The following is a 19,127-nucleotide window of genomic DNA, read 5'->3' as shown; positions in this document are numbered from 1 at the left end:
CCTCCAATGCCAAATAGTGTCTGACACACAATAAACACTGGAACAGTTTTCTAGTTGTTTGATTCACTTACAAAGCCAGGTACTATCTCTGAGGTGTTCGGCTTTTTAAAAGTTATTTCTACAGCCAAAAAACCAACCAGGCTTCAAAACCCTATGTTCTCTTCATTCTAACAATCTGTCCTGTATTCTCAAAAAGCTCTCTTCCTTTCTGGAAGAGAGAAGGTACCTCTGAAAGTAAAATTTGCACTCAAAAAATAGATGCAATCTTATCTGGCAACACAGTTCTCTAGGTCTTTGGGGTTCAGATCCAACGTTCTCAGGCAGCAGCAAGTACCAAAAATCTGGCCACTAGTACTGCACTGAGGAAGAGCAGAACAACCAGGCTAATCTGAACCAAGTTGCAAATCCTTGTAAGAGTATCATAGTTGATAAGAGTTCTGTGAAGCACTCCTCACAGGAGTAGGGAGATTTAGTTTAGTCATCAGACTAGTGGCACATTCTATTAAGCCTAAATAATGACCCTGTCACCAGGAAAACAGATACTTTGTCCCAGCCTTCCAATCAGCTGCATTTAGCAACCAATATCCATCTTTCACAATAAAATGCCACCTCTGAGTTCCTATTCCTATCAAATTATCACTAGTTTGGGCAACAGATAAATCAGAAACTACAGTTAACAAATCTACTTGTCTGGGACCCAAGGCAATTAATTAAACTTACTCAGAGAAACAGTCACCTGTTGCCTCTAGTCACCTGGAGACAAGTTTAAAAGATGCAAACAACTGTAACACTTGGGCACATGAAAATGGCTATAATCTGAAGAACAGCCACACGTCACTTTCAATGGTACATCTATACTGAAAGTGACCTTCCCCCTCCAAAATAAATAATGTTTAAAGTCAGCTGAATCTTGAACAAATACTCTGACTTTTCTTTAAAATAAGGGCTCTGACAGCTACCTTAACTAGAGGCCCAATAAACTCAGGGCAAGGGGCTCACTGTGCTGACATTATCACCTCATTTAGGACTTGAGCTGATTTATCCTGATGGGCTGACAGGTCACTGACATCTGCACCTTACCCAACATTCTTACTGATTTCACATGTGAAAAACACTGTCCACTGAAGACAACTGCAATCCAGACACCTTCTCCTGATAGGGAACCCTTCCTTTCTTGACTTCAATGAGCGCCATGGAAAAAAGCTGCCATTTCAGCCCCACTTCAGGAACTCTGGATGACTAACAAGTAACTTCTGAATGACTGAATGGCTGGGAACAGAGACCATAAAAGGACTAGAATGTTAAACCTTAGCAATTACAAATAAAAGGATTTTTTAAAAAGATCAAAATCACCTGAAGAAAAAACTAATCTCTCCTGCATTAAGAGATATTTGGTATCATTAAGGTAATTTGAAAAGAAACTACAAAGTCAAGACCTAAAAATATCTGGTCCTTGGCCACACCAAGAAATCACAGAAGAAATCCTTTAACCAAGTAAGCTTTGTTCTAACATGAATTTCAAGAAAAAGGCAAGGCAAGGTAATTTTAAAAATCCACAAACTATCCACTTAACTTGAAGGAAGGAAGGGAGGTGAGAAAAGGAGGGAGAAAGAGCAAGACGACAAAAAGAAGAGGAACAAGGAAAAGGAAGGCCCAGTGTTATAGGTTAAACATGGCCATAGATTATTTGCAGCAATTCCCATCAGGAAGTGGAGCTCAGGGACTTCTCCGGTGGTCCACTCCCAACGCAGGGAATCAGGGTTCGATCCTGGTCAGGGAACTAGATTCCACATGCCACAACTAAAGATCTGGTATGCTGCAACAGAGTGAAGACCCTGTGTGCAATAACTATGACCTTGCACCTAAACATATATATATACACACAAATAACACATGCTGAATAGGGTGTAGAGAAAAGGGAACACTCCTACACTGTTGGTAGGAATGAAAATTGGTGCAGTCGCTACAGAAAAGAGTATGGAAGTTCCTCAGGAAACTAAAAGTAGAATTACCAAATGATCCAGCAATCCTACTCCTGGCTATACACCTGGAAAAAACTGTAATCCAAAGAGACACATGCACCCTTTTGTTCAAAGTAGCACTATTTACAAAAGCCAAGACACAGATACAACCTAAATGTCCACTGACACATGAATGGATAAAGAAGATGTGGTATACACACACACACACACACACACACACACAATGAAATACTATTCAGCCATAAAAAAGAATGAAATAACACCATTTGAGGCAACATGGGCCTAGAAATTATCATACTACGTGAAGTAAGTTGGAAAGACAAATACCATATGATATCACTTGTATGAGAAATCTAAAATATGGCACAATGGGGACTTCCCTCGCAGTCCTTGGTTAAGACTCTGCACCTCCAGAAAAAAAAAAGTTTCTGCACCTCCAATGCAGGAGGTATGGGTTTGACCCCTCATCAGGGAAGATCCCACATGCAGCATAGCATAGCCAAAAATTAAAACAACAACAACAAAAAGACACAATGAACTTATCTACAAAACAGAAACAGACTCACAGAGAATAGACTTATGGTTGTCAAGGTCAGGGGGGTGGGGGAGGGACAGATTTGGAGTTTGGGATTAGCAGATACAAACTATCATATACAGGATGATAGGAATTATATTTAGCATCTAGTAATAAATCATAATGGAAAAGAATATGAATAAGTACATATATGTGTGTGTTTCTGTATAATGAATCACTTTGCTGTACAGCAGAAATTAAAGCAACATTGTAAATCAACTATACTCAATAAAATAAATTTTTTTAAAAAATTAGTGTTTTCATTAAAAAGTATATTATAAAAAATGGGCAGAAGAATTGAATAGGTAATTTTCCAAAGAGGAAATGCAAATGGTCAACAGGCAGAGGAGAAGATGCTCAACATCACTGGAAATAGAAATCAAAAACACAATGAGACACCACCTCACAGGATGGTTATAAGAAAAAAGAACATTAATGATAAATGTCGGCAAGGATGAGGAGGAAAGGGAATCCTTATACATTGTTGGCAGGAATGTAAACTGGAGCAGCCACTGTGGAAAACAGTAGGAAGGCTCCTCAAAAAGCTAAAAATAGAACTACCATATGACCCAGCACTACTACTGGGTGTGTATATACACACATACATGTAGGCACGTGTGCACACACACACAGGAATACTACTCAGCCATAAAAAGAACAAAATTTTGCCATCTGCAGCAACATGGGTAGACTTGAAGGGCATTATGCTAAGTGAAATAAGACAAAGAGAGAAAGGCAAATACTATGTGATGTTACTTATATGTGGAATCTAAAAAATACAAAAAACTAATGAACAGAGAAAAGCAGACTTACAGATACAGAGAACAAATCAGTGGTTACTAGGGGGAGGGGTGGGGAGCGGGCACGAGCAGGCAACATAGGGGTAGGAGAGTGGGAGGCAGAAACTCAGTTCAGTTCAGTCGCTTAGTCATGTCTGACTGTTTGCGACCCCATAAACTGCAGCACGCCAGGCTTCCCTGTCCATCACCAACTCCCGGAGTTCACCCAAACCCATGTCCATTGAGTCAGTGATGCCATCCAACCATCTCATCCTCTGTTGTCCCCTTCTCCTCCTGCCCTCAATCTTTCCCAGCATCAGGGTCTTTTCAAATGAGTCAGCTCTTCACATCATGTGGCCAAAGTATTGGAGTTCCAGCTTCAACATCAGTCCCTCCACTGAACACCCAGGACTGATCTTTAGGATGGACTGGTTGGATCTCCTTGCAGTCCAAGGGACTCTCAAGTCTTTTCCAACACTACAGTTCAAAAGCATCAATTCTTCGGCACTCAGCTTTCTTTATAGTCCAACTCTCACATCCATCCATGACCACTGGAAAAACCATACCTTTGATTAGATGGATGTTTGTTGGCAAAGTAGTATCTCTGCTTTTTAATATCTCTGTCTAGGTTGGTCATAACTTTTCTTCCAAGGAGTATGCATCTTTTAATTTCATGGCTGCAGTCACCATCTGCAGTGATTTTGGAGCCCAGAAAAATAAAGTCAGCCATTGTTTCCACTGTTTCCCCATCTATTTGCCAGGAAGTGATGGGACCGGATGCCATGATCTTAGTTTTCTGAATGTTGAGCTTTAAGCCAACTTTTTCACTCTCCTCTTTAACTTTCATCAAGAGGCTCTTTAATTCTTCTTCACCTTCTGCCATGAGGGTGGTATCATCTGCATATCTGAGGTTATTGATATTTCTCCCAGCAATCTTGATTCCAGCTTGTGCTTCTTCCAGCCCAGAGTTTCTCATGACAGCCTTGACGTACTCCTTTTCCTATTTGGAACCAGTCTGTTGCTCCATGTCCAGTTACAACTGCTGTTTCCTGACCTGCATATAGGTTTCTCAAGAGGCAGGTTAGATGGTCTGGTATTCCCATCTCTTGAAGAATTTTCCACAGTTTATTGTGATCCACACAGTCAAAGGCTTTGGCATAGTCAATAACGCAGAAATAGATGTTTTTCTGGAACTCTTTTGCTTTTCAATGATCCAGCGGATGTTTGCGATTTGATCTCTGGTTCCTCTACCTTTTCCAAAACCAGCTTGAACATCTGGAAGTTCACGGTTCATGTATTGCTGAAGCCTGGCTTGGAGAATTTTAAGCATTACTTTACTAGTGTGTGAGATGAGTACAATTGTGCAGTACTTTGAGCATTCTTTGGCATTGCCTTTCTTTGGCATTGGAATGAAAACTGACCTTTTCCAGTCCGGTGGCCACTTCTGAGTTTTCCAAATTTGCTGGCATACTGAGTGCAGCACTTTCACAACATCATCTTTCAGGATTTGAAATAGCTCAACTGGAATTCCATCACCTCCACTAGCTTTGTTCGTAGTGATGCTTTCTAAGGCCCACTTGACTTCACATTCCAGGATGTCTGGCTCTAGGTGAGTGATCACACCATCGTGATTATCTGGGTTGTGAAGATCTTTTTTGTACAGTTCTTCTGTGTATTCTTGCCACCTCTTCTTAATATCTTCTGCTTCTGTTAGGTCCCTACCATTTCTGTCCTTTATTGTGCCCATCTTTGCATGAAATGTTCCCTTGGTATCTCTAATTTTCTTGAAGAGATCTCTAGTCTTTCCCATTCTGTTGTTTTCCTCTATTTCTTTGCATTGATTGCTGAAGAAAGTTTTCTTATCTCTTCTTGCTATTCTTTGGAACTCTGCATTCAAATGGGTATATCTTTCCTTTTCTCCTTTGCTTTTCGCTTCCCTTCTTTTCACAGCTATTTGTAAGGCCTTCCCAGACAGCCATTTTGCTTTTTTGCATTTCTTTGGTTATAAAATAGGATATAAGGATGTATTACACAATGCAGGGAATATAGCCAATATTTTTAGTAACTGCAAATGAAGTGCAATCTTTAATTTAAAATTATATATAAAAAATTAGAGTGTATCATACATTAATATGAAGGAATTTACTATTTTTAATGAATTAATAAATATTTAAATGTTTCCTTAGTTTTAATTTCTAAATAGTAAATATTGGCAAATATAACCCACATAAATAAAAGTTCTTTGGAGTCTGTAATAATTTTTTAAAGAGTTAAAAAGTCAGACTAAGATTTGAGAACTGCTGATCTAGAATTTCCCCTGCCCCACTTGTCCTTCAAGGCTCTGCTCTTGCAGAAAGCCTTTCCTGATAGCTTAATCAGCTATAGTTGCTTCTGAGAGCAAAGACTACATTGGTTCAGAGGCACTCAGTTAACTGTGTTGAATGAACTAGGCTAAGCTGAATGCACACCAAATATACATGTGTGGAAACATTTCAAAGTGGTTATTTTATATGGTCCACCATGACTAAATCCTATCTTTCAAATTTTGAATCAACTACTGGTGGAAATGTAAACTTCATATATATCTGCAAGTCAATTTTACAATGTTTATAAAAACTGCAAAGTATATACCTTTAGAAAATTATCTTAATAATTATTACAAATATGCAAAATAACATATGTACAAAGTTATTCATGCAGCACTGTTTATAACTGAGAAAAAAGTCAAAATGCTTTGTTTTTTGAGGAGTTACAAGTCACTATGAAAAGAGTAGGGAAAATGCTTACAAAAATGTATGTAACTTACTTAAATAAGAAACACACATAACTACTCCTGATTCGCCCCTGTGCTCAACTCTTCCCCTAAAAGCATTTTAAATTGTAGAGATTTGCCTTAAAAACCTTACTGGTAACACAGCACAATAATAACCATAAATATTGTAAATGATAGAAACTTCATACACAGCCCATAATACTGTACAGATGCAAACAAGAATGAGGAAATTTTTGATGTTATGTTCTAAGTCTGAATCACAACAACACGTACAACTTGATGTATGTGTAAGAAAAGTGCGAGACAATCATTTTTTAAAAAAGGAAGAAAAGAACATAGAAACATTTTCATGTATGTGTATATTTCATGCTTGTAAGTGCACAGGATACACAAAAACTGGTAACCCTACTTGCCCCTGGAAAGAGGAACTAACTGGTTTATGTTGTAGGAACAAGAAAATTTCACTCTACTTTTTTCTTTCAGTAGAACCTTATACCATATAGATGTGACACCAATTCAAGGAGCAAATCTAAAAATATGTAATTTTTCACGTTAGGAATAACTTCTCATCTTTCTTTTTCCAGCCTCAGAAAATGTTAATCCCTAATGTCTTTTTAAAATTTTTTATTTTTTTCAAGCATAGTTGATTTACAATGTCATGTTTATTTCTACTGTATAGCAAAGTGGTTCAGTTATACACATACTATATATTTTTTCATATTCTTTTCCCTTATGGTTTATCACAGGATACTGAATATAGTTCCCTGTGCTCTACAGTAGGACCTTGTTGTTTATCACACACACACACACACACACACACACACACACACACACTAGGCTGGTGCAAAAGTAATTGCAGCTTTGCACTGTTGAAATTTGTCATGATACTGGAATACATTCTTAAATAAATATAGTTATGTTATACATCATTTTAATGTGTATTTCTTGTTCTATGTTTTTTTGCTAATGACATTACTTGTTATTTGTTTTATACACACTTCAGACTATGGAAATGATGTTAGACAGAAAGAAAATTCAAGTGATTTTCTTATTCAAGTTCAAAATGGGTTGTAAAAAGCAGAGGAGACAACCATAACATCAAAAACGCGTTTGGCTCAGGAACTGCTAACGAACATTGTGCAGTGGTGACTCAAGAAGTTTTGCAAAGGAGACGAGAGCCTTGAAGATGAGGAGCATAGTGGTCAGTCATCGGAAGGTAACGACGACAGCTGAGCACCATCATCAAAGCTGATCCTCTTAAAATTACAGAAGTTGCTAAAGAACTCAACATCGACCATCTGGAATTTGAAGCAAACTGGAAAGGTAAAAAGCTTAATAAGTGGGTACCTCATGAGCTAATCAAAAATCAAAAAAATTGTCCTTTTGAATTGTCATCTTCTCTTATTCTAGGCAATAACAACAAACCACTTCTTGACTGGATCATGACATGCAACTGGCTCATGACGTGAAAAGTGGATTTTATATGACAGTCATCAACAACCAGCTCAGTGAATGGACCAAGAAGCTCAAAGCATTCTCAAAGCCAAACCTGCACCAAAAAAAAAGGTCATGGTCGCTGTTTGGTGGTCTGCTGCCAGTCTAATTCACTACAGCTTTCTGAATCCCAGCGAAATCATTACATCTGATAAGTATGCTCAGCAAATCAGTGAGATGCACTGAAAACTACAATGCCTGCAGCCGGTATCAGTCAACAGAAAGGACCCAATTCTTCTCCAGGACAACCAACGCTTCAGAAGTTGAATAAATTGGCTACGAAGTTTTGCCTCATCTGTCACGTTTACCTGACCAACCACCACTTCTTCAAGCATCTTAACAGCTTTTTGCAGGGAAAATGCTTCCACAACCAGCAGGAGGCAGAAAATGCTTTCCAAGAGTTTGTCGAATCCTGAAGCACAGATATCCACGCTACAGGAATAAACAAACATTTTTCACTGGCAAAAATGTGTTGATTGAAAAATAAAATAAAATTTAAAAATGTGTTGATTATAACGGTTCCTATCTTGATTAGTAAAGACATACTTGCGTGTGTGCTAAGTTGCTTCAGTCGTGTCTGACTCTTTGAGCCTAGTTATATGTATTTAAAATTCATGGTCCAGAACCGCAATTACATTTGCACCAACCTAATAATAGTTTGCATCTGCTAATTTCAAACTCCCAGTCTATCCTTCTCCCTGGCTCTTGGCAACCAGTCTGTTCTCAATGTCAACAAGACTGTTTCTGTTTTGTAGACAGGTTTGCTTGTGCCATATTTTAGATCCTACATATAAGTGATATAATAAGGTATTTGTCTTTCTGACTTACTTCAATTAGTATGATAATCTCTAGTTGCATCCATGTTGCTCTAAGTGGCATTTTTTTGTTCTTTTTGTGGTTGAGTAGTATTCCACTGTAGATATGTACCATATCTTCCTTATCCATTCATCTGTTGATGGACATTTAGGTTGTATTCATTGTTTTGGCTATTGTGAATAGTGCTGCTATGAACATGTAAGTGGTATCATATGGTATTTGTCTCTCTCTTTCTGACTTACTTCACACTGGAAAGGATGCAGAGAAAAATAATTTGGAAGAGTCACTATAGAAAACAATATGACATTTCCTCAAAAAAAAAACTAAAAATAGAAATACCAGAGGATCCAGCAATTCCATTCCAGGGCATATATCTGAAGAAAATGAAAATACTAATTCAAAAAAATACATGCATCCCAATATCCATGAAGCATTATTTACAATGGCCAAGATAAGGAAGTAACCAAGCTCATGGCTTCTCTCACAGCTGAGATGGTAAAGAATCTGCCTGCTAATGCAGGAGACCCAGGTTCGATCCCTGGGTTGGGAAGACCCCCTGGAGAAGGAAATGGCAACCCACTCCAGTATTCTTGCCTGGAGAATCCCCGTGGACAGACAACCCTGGTGGGTTACAGTCCACGGGCTTGCAGAGTCGGACATGACTTAGCGACTAAACCACCACTACAAGATGTTCATCAACCTATGAATGGATAAAGAAGATGTGAGACTGAGATAAACACACACACACACACTACACAAAAAATATTCCTCAGCCATAAAAAGGAATGAAATCTTGCCATCTGCAGCAATATGGATGAACCCAGAAAATATTAGGCTTAGTGAAATAGGTCAAACAGAGAAAGATAAATACTGAGTATCACTTATATGCAGAATCTAAAAAATAATACAATAGGGGGCAGGGGAGGGTTGGACTGGGAATTTGGGACTAGCAAATGCAAATTATTATATATAGAATGGATAAACAATGAGGTCCTACTGTATAGCACAGGTAACTATATTCAGTATCTTATAAAAAACCATAATGAAAAAGAGTATGAAAAAGAATATATATACATATATAACTGAATTAGTTTGTTGTACACCAGAAACTAACAACATTGTAAGTCAACCACACTTTGATTAAAAGTAAATAAGTAAAAATTTTAAAGGAAAAATAAGGAAAAATTAGAATAATACAAATGAAAATACAAACAAAAAAGAAACAGACTCACAGATATAAAACAACAAACTAGTGGTTACCAAAGCTGAGAGGAAAGGGGTGTGGAGCAAATTAAGGGTATGGAATTAACAGATACAAACTACTACATATAAAATAGATAAGCAACAGGATATACTATATAGCACAGGGAATTAGAGCCACTATCTTGTAATAACTTTTAACTGAGTATAATCTGTAAAAATACTGGCTCCCTATGCTGTACACCTGAAACTAATAATGTAGATCAACTATACTTCAATTTTAAAAAAAGAAAAAAACACCCACTATGAAGGCTTTAAATTAATTGTGTTAAGTAGTGAACTAATGTTTCTGGGGTAGAGTCAGGTTCTTCACCTTTCACATTTTTTGAATTATTTAAATGTCTTATGATAACTACATTATTACCTTCACAATTTGAAAAATACAAATCCATAAGATTAAAGATACTGAACTTAAAAATCTATAGTCCTGTCTTTGAATTGGAAATACTGATACAAACTTGTAATACACTTTCTTTCAAAAAAAAAAAACAGACAGAAACCTTATTTCCTAGCCTTCTTCACTAAAAACAGCAAGAAATAACGAACAATCCACTAAGCAGTAGTGCCTCTTGCACCCAGACTGTAGCTTCTAAACATCATTTCCCAAAAAAGGGGCAATGGCTGTTACATGCCCATGAATGGAAATGGAAAAGAGGATCTCTGAATATCAGGTCAGACCAGAAAACAAAGAAACTAGGAGGGTCACATGAAAAGAACACTGGAGGGAATTCCCTGGCGGTCCAGTGATTATGACTCCATTCTCACTGCCAAGGTCCCAGGTTCAATCTACTAAGATCCCACAAAACTTGCAGCCAAACAGACACTAAAGCCAACTTAAAGAGGTTCCCATTTGCCATTATGAGTTAATCAATGAGATATCAATAAGAATCAAAAAGAAATGAGACTGAAACACATCAATATATTTAAATTGATGAGTTCATAATGACAATTCAAAAAACTTATCAGTCACCTTTGCAGGATATTAGTGAACAAACTATTTTGAAAATAAAGATTCATTAATTAAAATAAAGATTCAAAGCAACTGTCTCACCTTTCCTGTATAAGATACACCTGAAAGTAACCAAGTAAATAATGAGGGAAGTATCCCTTTATAAAAGTATTCCAGGACTTCCCTAGTAGTCCAGTGGTTAAGAATCCACCTGCCAATGCAGGGGACATGGGTTCGATCCCTGGTCCAGGAAGATTTCACATGCCGCAGGGCAACTAAGCCCATGCATCACAACTGTTGAAGCCCGTGCACCCTAGAGCCCGTGCTCTGCAACAAGAAGCCACCACAATGAGAAGCCTGCACACCACATCTAAAGAGTAGCTCCCACTCACTTCAACTGGAGGAAGCCCACGCACAGCAATGAAGACCCAGAGTAGCCAAAAATAGAACAAATGAATTTTAAAAAATAAAACTGCTAAAAAAAATTCCAGCTAAAATAAATTTTTAAATAATACAAATTGAATATCATCATTTTATAACCACTAATGAAATTCAATAAAAGACATAGACAAGGTTCATCAATGGCTGCTGACATCATGAAAATTGGACTAACAGACATCACACACTTCCTCCTAATGGAAGTACACTATAAAGTATTCTAGCCAAAAACACTGAATCTGAATCTGATCAAATCCACTTTGTGGGAAATTACTGGACAGATAACCAAGTTTCTTCAACAAATACACAGGGGGGGAAAAAAAGGAGAGGGGAAATTATTCGGATTAAGTGGCTGTTAAACATATACTGACCAACTACAAGATACAGACTTTATTTGACTAAACATACAAGCTATTTAGAAAATATGATACAGTCAGGGAAATATGAACACCAGATATTTAATATTCAGGAATTACTGTTAATTACTTTAGAAGTATAAATGGTATTGATATTATGTCTTTAAAGTCATTATTTAGGGATATATACTAAAATATTCAGAGTGAAATTATACACCAGATTCTCTTCAAGACAGTCAGAAAAGGGGATAGAATTATAGATGAAATAAGAGTAGCCAAAAGCTAACAACTGCATATGGAAGTTCATCTAACTATTCCACTGCTTTCACATGTTTGAAATTTTCCATAGTAAAGTTACTTAAATAAGCAACTCTCAGAAAGATATAAATATTTGAAATATACCCACTGAAATGAAATAAATTTTATATATTAATCTTTTATTGAAGCCCAGTTCAATTCCTACCTCTATCCCTACTTCCTACATTGATTTCTATCTTTTTTCTTTTATATTTGTTGGATGGAGGAGCCTGGTGGGCTGCAGTCCATGGGGTCACTAGGAGTCGGACAGGACTGAGCGACTTCACTTTCATGCATTGGAGAAGGAAATGGCAACCCACTCCAGTGTTCTTGCCTGTAAAATCCCAGAGACAGAGGAGCCTGGTGGGCTGCCGTCTATGGGGTCACATAGAGTGAGACACGACTGAAGTGACTTAGCAGCAGCAGCAGCATACTGCACAGTTAGATACAACTAAATTCTACAACATTCCATCTATACTATAGAATCTAACCTACTCTATCTATTGTTGTTTTGTTCATAAATTATCAAGTTTATCTCCACAGCTAGCCAGTAAGGTCTTTTAATGCACATAAAAATTTTTTTGATCCCACAGCCTTAAAATGGTCCCAAGACTTTTCTAATGGTCCCAAATACCTTATCTGATACTCAAGGTGTCTCTGAAAATCCGTGGGACCTAGGGTTTCAGTCTTCCCTGTCACCCCAAAGAGTACTAAAATTTTACTCTAGTAAAAGCATATAATATTGTCTTTTTCAAATTTAACTGAGTTTCCCTTTAGAACATCAGAATGGTAAGTCTCCAGAAAGCTAGGGCAAGATAATAAGCACAAGCTTTCCTCCCAGAATTCAAATGGAAACTTGAGTATTTATACTCTTTCACAAAAACAAAATTATACATTACTAGGCTTAAATAGAAAGTTTATTATCTAAGTGGTTGATTAAACACACTGAAATTATTTAATCAAATTTTCAGCTATAATATAAAGAAAGTCTGCCCAAAGAAATAGTCACAAAGCCCAGGAAAAAAGAACTCACCACCTAACTGGAATCCAAGAGTACTGGAAAACAAGTCTATCAGCGTACTTACAAGTATCAAGAGTTGATTTATAGCCCCTTTATCCTTTTTAAAAATGTTTTAAAATAACTGACTTTTCCATCTCATCGTAAGAGAAATCCGTGTTATTTATGAAGAGATAAGCAAAAAAAATAACAGAAAAACCACCCTACTACCTCCTCATGACATTTGTCTTACTGAACAGTAAGGGTTTTGAAAGCAGGAAGAAAAAAAGGCACATGGGCTGACAATGAAGATAAGATGCAGATTTCTCTTTCAATTTTTTTACATTTCACCATTTGTATAAATTCAGGGCCAGAAAATAAAAAACCCCACATTCCACTCTGGGAATTTTCTTGGTTTACAATAATTTGGGGGCATTTTTCTAATGTCCACAAAATTTCTTACCATAGTAGCACCAAAGCCTTACATTTCCAATTGCCAAGTCAGGTAGTAAACACATCATATACACTCTCTATAAAATCTGTCCCTATTTTAACTTACATTTAAATTAGTTACTCAAACTACCATTCCTTTTATTTGCTACTTTTTATGTCTATCCAACTCCACCAAGAGATTTTTATTTCATGTACAGTTAAATATACACTGAATAAGTTTCTCCTCAAAATATCCTAGACTAGTCTGAATCCACACATAAGCGAAACAATTTTAGTGTCATAAAACTCACCCACCAGTACCCAACCATAATGCTCACCTGATCTCTAACTCAGATGTATTGCCTCATCCATCCTGGTGAAGTATAAAGAACTGCACTTATCAAGCATAATCTGAAGAGACATTGGAGAAAGGAGAGTGGATAGCCTCCAGCAATTCACCTAGGAGGAGGAAAAAAATTATCCCTTTCACCACCCAGAATCTAAACGCCAACAAATTTTCAGCAATAGTCAAATAAAATTCTCAGAACAGTTTGACTTTTCACTGGCCTCAGTGCCTTAATTAAGTAGCCCAGGTGACAGTGCAAAAATTAATTTGAAGCTATTCTTTTTCTACCTTATTTCGAAGAGCCAAATATTTTCTGTCTTCACTATTAAAATCCCCTGAGATTTCAATTCTGCAGAAGCTCTACAGGGTTCTAAATTTAGCCAAGTTAACAGAAATAGTTGGAAGGCATGCAATTCATTTTAATATCTGCACGTTTATGTTGCCAGGCAGCTAATTTTTAAAGTACTCTTAGACTAGTCATCCACATATAAAAGAACAAATACCTAAGCCATGTAATTAAAATATTTACTACCTATAACTTCTGGAAGTGATCACCATCACTCCTCCAAAAATATATTCCATGTTTCTTCCACAGGGAGAGAGTTTTAAATATTTCAACAAAACATGGGACTTCCCTGGCAGTCCAGCGGTTAAGACTCCATGCTGCCAATGCAGGGGACACCAATTCAATCCCTGGTCCGGGAACTAAGATCCCACATGCCATGGCCAAAAAAAAATTTAATGTTAATAGCAATTTCCTCACAACTTATTTATTTGTTCCCACTTCAAAGGAATATATAGATAGGTTTAAGGAGTTTCACCTTCAATGCAAAACCTTTTTGTACACTTTGCTGTATGGCACAAATTAGCGCAACACTGTTAATCAACTATACTTCAATTTTTTAAAATCAAGGAAAAAAAGTTTTGTAGAAAGGACTGACATGTCTCATTTCACATAGAGTCCCATAGCAGGACATTCTCAAGTTGTTGGACCATTAGCCATTAGGGTGTACAAGATCTCAATTCTCAGGCCAAATCTATTTTGGATTTTCTGAAACATCAGACCTCATAAGGAGCCATAAAACCAGGCTCCAGCATAAATGTTCAATACAATAAACACCCTAAATTCATGTGAGTTTCGTAGATTGTGTTCACAAACCAATGTGTAAAGTGTATGTGCAGATGAATACAACATGCTGGTTCAAAATACAAAGTATTAAAGAGCTGGATTACAAGCTTCCCTACCTAAGGAGATTTTAATTCAGAGAGCAGAAAATAACAAAGAGGGAAACAACTCTTAAGTCACTACACCACAGGAAAAAAAGCATGGATTATATAAGAGGAAAAAGGATACAAATACTTGTTTTCACCTTCACATGTCACCACCAAGTTAGAGGGAAAAAAAATACAATGCCAATTTTCTAAACAACATCCAATTATTTCCCATGGCAAGTCACCGACATTGCCTGTAACTCACTTCATTCTGAGAAATAATTCAATTTAGACACTTTATTAATGAGTACTTCTAGGAAGACACAGAAGGGTCTTAGGTCTGGAATCCACTCATTTTTTTGTACTGGAAATATCTGACCCCATAAAGACAGCAAAGGACAGATAATTAAATATGAGCAGTTCCCCTTTAAAGGAACCATTCCCCACTAAAGGAATCAGGGTTCCTTGCAGAAAGGACTGATTCCAGGTTTGGAGCAAGTAAAGTACAGAGTGAACCCCAAATACCTTGTTGTGGCAGGATGTAAAGAAGTTCTCAGAACCTGACCAGGACAAGTCAAAAAAGCATAGGAATTAGTTTGAAGGTGCTCCAATTGACCAAACTGACAACAATTGTTGTATGTATAATACTAAATACTGTCAGTATTTTATACATTGATAAAGGACTGCAACATTTGAATTAAAACAGGGGAAATAAAATTCTCCTTTATAGAATAACACCAACTAGTAAATGGAGAAGGAATGACAAAATCAACATTTTGTAACCACCAATGTAATAATTAATTCAGGCAAGGATCACCAACAAATGCTAACACCACTGGGTAAAACGTAGAGAAAAAGAATCATACAATCTTAACAGCACCATCCTACAGATATTTTCTTAAATACAAAGGGAAAAAGGCACTTTTACAAAGAAAAAATGCAGCCTGTATCAATTCATCTAAGTAATCACCTTATCACCAATAATGCAGCAAAATGACATCATGTGCACAGAGAAGCACACAACATTACCTAAACAGCATTCTTGTCAAAACTGTTTAATAAAATCGACATAATCATGACAAATCCAAATTGTGAAACATTCTTCAACACAACTGGCCTAAACTCTCCAAAAGTATCAATGACCCAAGACACAAAAATGGAAAGAACTGCTCTGAACTAAAAAGCTATAAAGATATGAAAATTAAATGGAATTCATGATCCTTGAATAAATCTAAGATTAGAAGGACAGCTATAAAACAGTATCTCAATTATTAATATGATTGAGGAAATCTGAGCATACACTATAATTATTACATCACTGTAAAGTATTTTAAATAAGATAATGAATTTTATAACAATATTGTAGTAATATAGGAAAATACCTTGTTCCTAGGTGACATATGCTTAAGAAATTCTGGGTGAAGTTTCCTGATGTCTGAAATTTCCTAATACACAGTAAAAACAAATTAATAATAATAATGTGTATATGTATAGGGAGGGAAGCAGAAGTGAGAAGTGGAATGTGACAGAGAGGGAGAGAGAGGGAGGGAGGGAGGGAAGTGGGTAAAGAAGGTGTAAAAGCACAAATGTGACACAATATTCAGTAAATATTAGGTAAAATCATTCGGGTGCTCATTGTATCACTCCTTCAACTTTTCTGCAGGTTTGGAATTACACATAAAAACATAGAGGTAAAAAAGGACAAGCAGCAACTTTAACCCAAGCTCCTGCCTATACAGTATAAATTTTGCTGTGTTCTATTAATAAAAAGAAATTCCAGGTGATGCTTACAAGTGCAGACTTCAGCATGAAAGTGGGTTGTCCTGGCTGCACAATGAATAACCTAACTTAACCTCTCTGCAATGGTCTGAATGTATCCTCCCAAAATTCATGTTAAATCCTAAGCTCCAAATATATTAAGAGGTGAGGCCTCTGGGGTGGTTAGGTCATGAACTTACTGTCTTACACTGAAAGATTCTAGAGAGATCGCTAGCTCCTTTCACCACGAAAGGACACAGTAAGATGCAGGCTATTAACCAGGACAAGGGTCCTCAGCAGAATCAGACCATGTTTGATCTTGAACTTCTCAGCCTCCAGAACAGTGAGAAATAAATTTCTGTTGATGAGCCACCCAGTATTTTGTTATAGCACCCTGAACAGAAAAAGACACTCCCCGAACCTCACCTGTAAATAGGGATAATATAGTACTGATCCACAGGGACTATCTTCTAAGAATTAAATCATCTAATATGTGCTACTATTATACTTCTGTGATATCACATTCTCTGTTCACTTATAATCCTTCTAAGTATATGGGGAGACTAGATCACTTCTTAGCCTTTTTCTGTCCTGGCAACTAGCTTATGAGCTATTAATATAAAAACTTTACTAAAATTTACCATAATAACTTTACTAAAACTTTACTAAAATTTTGTGAATTGCCAAATATATCCAAATTCAAATAAAAAATTAAAATGCATTCCCTCTAAGGACCAATAAAAATAAGTCCACCATTAACACAAATATACTCTACCATGTTAAAGCAGCAGCTTTTCACAGCTTACATCTGCTCCTTCCTCATGAAAGGGTTCTATATCAGAAACATATTTAGCCTGCTTTGGTCCCCAAAATATTAATCTTTACATTAAAATCCAATGCCCTCAGGCCAGAAATGCCTCTTAAATTCTGGTATTTCCTGGAGTTTCCTCTCAGTTCTCTTATCATTCTGTAAGTTTGTCTCCATGACCCTATTTCTTCAGCATGAAAGTGGGTTGTCCTGGCTGCACAATGAATAACCTAACTTAACCTCTCTGCAATGGTCTGAATGTATCCTCCCAAAATTCATGTTAAATCATAACCTTGTTGTTCAAATGATTGAACAACATTCATGTACAGAGTACTTCAAAATCTAAATACCTCTGCCCCTCTGAAAAGCTCCAGATTCAGACAATTATATTTCCAAAAGTGAACTTCCTACCAACACTCCTCTGCCCATTTTAAAATCAGGTTGGTCTTTTTTCTACTGAGTTGCATGAGTACACTTCGGATACGAACCTTTCTTCAAATATTATGAATTTTTTGGAAGTATAGTTTATGTACAATATTACCTAAGCTACAAGTGTACAATATAACAATTTATAATTTTTCAAGGTTATATTCCATTACCTTAAAATACTGGCTATATTCCCTGTGTTGTACCAATAAATCCTTATAACTTATATATATAATCATTTATACCTCTTTCAAGTATGCTCCTGCTGCTAAGTCGCTTCAGTCGTGTCCGACTCTGTGCGACCCCATAGGCGGCAGCCCACCAGGCTGTCCCGTCCCTGGGATTCTCCAGGCCAAGAACAATGGAGTGGGTTGCCATTTCCTTCTCCAATGCATGAAAGTGAAAAGTGAAAGTGAAGTCGCTCAGCCGTGTTCGACTCTTCGCGACCCCATGGACTGCAGCCTACCAGGCTCCTCTGTCCATGGGATTTTCCAGGCAAGAGTACTGATGGGGTGCCATCGCCATTTCAAGTATATGATAAGTAAATATTTTCTCCCATATAGCAGGCTTTTTCATTTTGTTGATCGCTTCCCTTACTGAGCGACTTCACTTTCACTTTTCACTTTCATGTACTGGAGAAGGAAATGCCACCCACTCCAGTATTCTTGCCTGTAGAATCCCAGGGACCGGGGAGCCTGGTAGGCTGCAGTCCATGGGGTCACTAAGAGTCAGACACGACTGAGCGACTTCACTTTCACTTTCTGTGCAGAGCTTTTTAGTTTGATGTGGTGCTGCTGCTGCTGCTGCTAAGTCGCTTCAGTCGCGCCCAATTCTGTGCGACCCCATAGACAGCAGCACACCAGGCTCCCCCGTCCCTGGGATTCTACAGGCAAGAATACTGGAGTGGGTTGCCATTTCCTTCTCCAATGCATGAAAGTGAAAAGTGAAAGTGAAGTTGCTCAGTCGTGTCCGACTCTGTGCGACCCCATGGACCGCAGCCTACCAGGCTCCCCCGTCCATGGGATTTTCCAGGTAAGAGTACTGGAGTGGGGTGCCATCGCCTTCTCCATTAGTTTGATGTAGTTCTACTTAATTCATTTTTACTTTTGCTGCCTTTGCTTTTGGTGTTAAATCCAAAGAATCCTAATACTGATGCCAAGGAGCTTACTCCCTATGTTTCTTTCTGGAAGTTTTATAGCTTCAGGTCATATGTTCAAGTTTCTAAACCATTCTGAACCATTTTTTGTGTCTGGTATAATACAGTAGTCTAGTTTTCCCAACACGATTTATTGAAGAGACCATCATTTGCCCACTGTACATTTTTGGCTCTGTTGCCATAAATGAACTGACCATGAGTGCATGGGTTTATTTCTGGGCTCTTTATTCTGTTCTATTAATCTACTTATCTGTTTCTATGCCAATACCATATT

The 19,127-nt window shown here is 37.3% G+C and overlaps 1 protein-coding gene across 13 annotated transcripts in view; it reads right to left on the bottom strand.

Moving 5' to 3' along the window:
• Nucleotides 1-19,127, bottom strand: part of R3HDM2 (R3H domain containing 2) — a 162,463-nt gene that overhangs the window by 117,238 nt on the left and 26,098 nt on the right. For 12 of the 13 annotated variants that reach the window (XM_018048044.1, XM_018048042.1, XM_018048031.1 and 9 more), the window contains exon 2: nt 13,486-13,606. The exons of the other annotated variant lie outside the window; for it this stretch is intronic. The gene's annotated coding sequence lies outside the window, so the exon portion shown is untranslated. The remainder of the gene's footprint in view (nt 1-13,485; nt 13,607-19,127) is intronic. 13 annotated transcript variants of the gene reach the window in all.

Source organism: Capra hircus, chromosome 5, assembly GCF_001704415.2.
Source record: "Capra hircus breed San Clemente chromosome 5, ASM170441v1, whole genome shotgun sequence".
Classification (NCBI taxonomy): Eukaryota; Metazoa; Chordata; class Mammalia; order Artiodactyla; family Bovidae; genus Capra; species Capra hircus.
Note: the sequence above shows the minus strand (reverse complement) of the source record. Positions and strands in the feature narration are given on the sequence as shown.